Here is a 4718-nt window from a genome sequence, read left to right as displayed (position 1 = left end):
ACAATTTACCAATGGCATTATGTATCAGAGAAAGCAATCACAAGAATTTTCGAAAGCAATAGATGTCGTTGGATAATAACCCAGGATGAGTCTGACAATCCACAAAGGACCTAATGTGGGTATCGGTACTCAATCAGAGGGAGACATGATGCAATGCATTAGTTTATAGAACGTCTGAAAAATACTGATACTTAATTACCAACGGAATTAAGATTTCTAGGTTGGTGTATCATAGACAAATGCTCCGATCAAATACAAGTAAGTTGAATGAATTTAGGTGAACAATCAACCAAAGTTGATTTGTCGAGAACCAGCTCTGTCTGGCAGGACGTGTGAGCCGGAAAGGATAATTTATGAGTATCAACAAATGATTGTGTGCATTCCCACAAAGGTAGAATCAATAAGAAGACAGGAAAATCACAAAGGATTTTAATAAATCCTGCTAGACATATGGGTTTAACCATAATGCAAGCATGTGAGAAAGGTCATGAACAATAGGTTAGGGAGGATTTCGGAAGATCGAGTAGTAATTCGAAGAACTCTCGAAACCCATGAGAACTGATGATGGACGAATCCTCGATAAGATAATTCGTTGCATCTCGTAAAAACAAGAGCATTTGGAAAGAAAATTTGAATGTCATTTGTATGCAGTCATCCGCAGGGGTTGAAGGAGGAAGGAAACTCGCAAGAGCTATGGCCACAAGTTCTCGAGAGAAACATCGGAGAGTACTATCGAAGTCTTCTGACGGATTAAGCCATCGTCTTGGAATTATGGGGCTCTCCGGGTAGATGTGATTTCGAGAACCTAATGTTAGAGTTAGTAAAATATTTAACCCGAAAGAGAAGAGAGAGTAGAGCCCAGAGTATAGGAAAGGAGTAAAAGATACTAATACCACCCAATTGAGATGTGGGCCCGTAAGCCACAACATGAGTGTTAGTAAAAAAAATCAAACACTAGACTCAACTTCGGCCAAGGAGTTGGAAAGGGGGCTACCTACAGGCAGTTGGCTCTGATACCAACTTGTGATGCCCTCGGTTTAATCGTACGCTAATCATACACGCAAATGCGTACGATCAAACCCAAGGACTCACGGGAAGATATCACAACACAACTCTAGACACAAATAAAATAACATCAGCTTTATATTACAAGCCAGGGGCCTCGAGGGCTAGAATACAAAAGCTCGATAAAAACACGAGTCAGCGGAAGCAACAATATCTGAGTACAAACATAAAACATGGGGTGCCTTGGAGAAGGCTAGCACAAAAGATACAACGATCGAACGAGGCGAGGCCTCCTACCTGGGAACCTCCTAACTACTCCTGATCATCAGCGGCCTCCACGTAGTAGTAGGCACCGTCGGGGTAGCTGTCGTCATCGGCGGGGACCTCCATCTCCTGGGCTCCATCATTTGGTCACAGCGAACAGATCAAGGGGACAAGGGGGAAGCAAAGCAGCGGTAAGTACTCATCCAAAGTACTCGCAAGTCTTAGATCAGAACTATTCTAAATATGCATCAGTATCAAAGAAGGGGGGGTTATATGTGCACTGACTGCAGCAATGTGATGATAGAGAGAGAAGGCCTAGTCCTATCGAAGACTAGCATCTTCAGGGTCTTGCAGCAAAAGACGAGAGTAGAACAGGGAGGTAACACAAATTAAAAGTCGTATTGTTGCAGCAATATTAAAGTGAGGTCACGCCTAGAGATCCTCCCTCGACTCCCTGCGAGGAAGCAATCCCGAGGCAACTAATGATCCAGTTAACTAACAATTGTAGTTGTATAAGATCGGGGCACAACTCCAAGTCGTCCTGTAACTGTGGACACGGCTATTCGAATAGTTAATTTTCATCCCTGCAGGGGTGCACCACATGTCCCATCACGCTCGATAACACTCTGGCCGAACACACTTTTCTGGGTCCTGCCCGGCCTCGGAGTATCGACACGTCACAGTCCCACCTAAGACTAATCAGAGAGGCCAGCCCGCCGGTCTAACTCCTAAGTACAAAGGGTTCGTGGGCCCAGTTCACCTTCGCGCTCCTGCACGTGGCGTGGGCGGCCGACGTCAGTCCTAGCATCCCTTAATCACAAGCGCGATGCATCTCGGGACCCACTCGGGCGCGCGCCGCTACATTTCTGACATCTGAAAAGCTTCGGCTGATACCGCGACGCCGAATACCCATAATTCTTCCCGCGTAGCCGGTTAGTGCGAAAAGGTCTCCAACCAACCCAGATCAAATACCCAAATCCATTAACATTTTAATTGGGCCATCAACACAATCTCGCGGGAATCCACCCGACTAACATAACATCGGGGGGAATCCGAGGTATCACCCTCGTTGGATTATGAACGATGTATCCGTCAAGGTGGGCTTAGAGGAATCACCCTCGGGGGTCCCACACTTGAGGGGTTGTACGACAGAGGCATTGTCAGGAATGGTGAAAGAGGAATCACCCTCGATAATTGATACATCCATTTTGCATCATGATTTCATGTTGATATTTATTGCTTTTTTGGCTGTTATATTACTTGTGGTACCATATTTATGCCTTTTCTCTCTTATTTTGCAAGGTTTATTTGAAGAGGGAGAATTCAGGCAGCTGGAATTCTGGACTGGAAAAGGAGCAAATCCTAGTCCACTATTCTGCACGTCTCCGAATGCCCTAAAAAGTTACATGGATTTTTTCTGGATTATATAAAAAATACTGGGCAAAAGAACTACCGGAGGGGGCCACCAGGGCTCCACAAGCCCTGCCACCGCCACCACCCCCTGGTGGCGCAGGGCAAGCTTGCGGGCTGCCTGACAGCCCACTAGCCCCCTCTTTTGCTATATGAAGCGTCCTGGTCCAGAAAAAGCAATCGGGAGCTTTTTCGTGGTTTCGCCGCCGCAACGAGGCGGAACTTGAGCAGATCCAATCTAGAGCTCCGGCAGGATGATCCTGCCGGGGAAACTTCCCTCCCGGAGGGGGGAATCGTCGCCATCGTCACCACCGACACTCCTCTCCTCGGAGGGGAGGCATATTCATCAACATCTTCATCAGCACCATCTCCTCTCCAATCCCTAGTTCATCTCTTGTAACCAATCTTTGTCTCGCAACTCCGATTGGTACTTGTAAGGTTGCTAGTAGTTTTGATTACTCTTTGTAGTTGATGCTAGTTGGATTACTTGGTGGAAGAGTTTATGTTCAGATCCTTTATGCTATTTCATTACACCTCTGATCATGATTATGATTATGTTTTGTGAGTTGTTACTTTTGTTCCTGAGGACATGGGATAAGTCATGCTGATAATAGTCATGTGAATTTGATATTCGTTCGGTATTTTCATATGTTGTATGTTGTATTTTCCTCTAGTGGTGTTATGTGAACGTCGACTACATAACACTTCACCATATTTGGGCCTACAGGAAGGCATTGGGGAGTAGTAAGTAGATGATGGGGTGCTGGAGTGACAGAAGCTTAAATCCCAGTCTGTGCGTTGCTTCGTGAGGGGCTGATTTGGATCCACTAGTTTAATGGTATGGTTAGACTTTGTCTTCATTCTTCTTTTGTAGTTGCGGATGCTTGCGAGAGAGGTTAATCATAAGTGGGATGCTTGTCCAAGTAAGGGCAGTACCCAAGCTCCGGTCCACCCACATATCAAACTATCAAAGTAACGAACGCGAATCATATGAACATGATGAAACTAGCATGACAGAAATTCCCATGTGTCCTCGGGAGCGTTTTTCCTCCTATAAGACTTTGTTCAGGCTTGTCCCCTGCTACAAAAGGGATTGTGCCACTTGCTGCACCGTTGCTACTACTTGTTACTTTTTACTCTTTGCTTGCTACGTTTCACCTCGCTACACAATCACTTGTTACCGCTACTTTCAGTGCTTGCAGTTATTACCTTGCTGAAATCCGTTTATGAGAGCCTTCTGCCCCTCGTTGGGTTCGACGCTCTTACTTATCGAAAGGACTACGATTGATCCCCTATACTTGTGGGTCATTAAGACTCTTTTCTGGCGACGTTGCCGGGGAGTGAAGCGCCTTTGGTAAGTGGAAATTGGTAAGGAAACATTTTTATACTGTGCTGAAATTTATTGTCACTTGTCACTATGGAAGCTGTTTCTTTGAGGAATTTTTTCGGGGTATCTTCACCACAAACGGAAGCACGAGGAGTTGCTCCTCAACCTAAGGTACCTACTGAAAATATCTTTTACGAAATTCCTTCGGGTATGCTTGAGAAACTGCTGGCTAATCCTTTCACGGGAGATGGATCTTCACATCCAGACTTACATCTAATCTATGTAGCTGAAGTTTGTGGTTTATTTGAGCTTGCAGGTTTGCCCGAGGATGAGGTAAAGAAGAAAGTCTTTCCTTTATCTTTGAAGGATAAGGCGTTGACATGGTATAGGCTATGTGATGATACTGGATCATGGGGCTACAATCGGTTGACATTGGAATTTCATCAAAAGTTCTATCCTATGCATTTAGTACATCGTGACAGGGAAAGCATAGCTCAAGCTTGAGGGAGGCTTAATTCAATGCTATTTTCATGCCCCAATCATGAGATCTTGAGAGAAATCATCACTCAAAACTTTTATGCTCGGCTTTCTCATGAAGATCGTACCATGATTGACACTTCTTGTGCCGGTTCTATTATGAAGAAGGATATTGATCACAAGTGGAATTTATTGGAGAGAATCAAATGCAACTCTGAAGATTGGGAGTTGGAGG

Source organism: Hordeum vulgare, chromosome 7H (genome assembly GCF_904849725.1).
Source record: "Hordeum vulgare subsp. vulgare chromosome 7H, MorexV3_pseudomolecules_assembly, whole genome shotgun sequence".
In the NCBI taxonomy this organism is placed as follows: Eukaryota; Viridiplantae; Streptophyta; class Magnoliopsida; order Poales; family Poaceae; genus Hordeum; species Hordeum vulgare.
Note: the sequence above shows the minus strand (reverse complement) of the source record.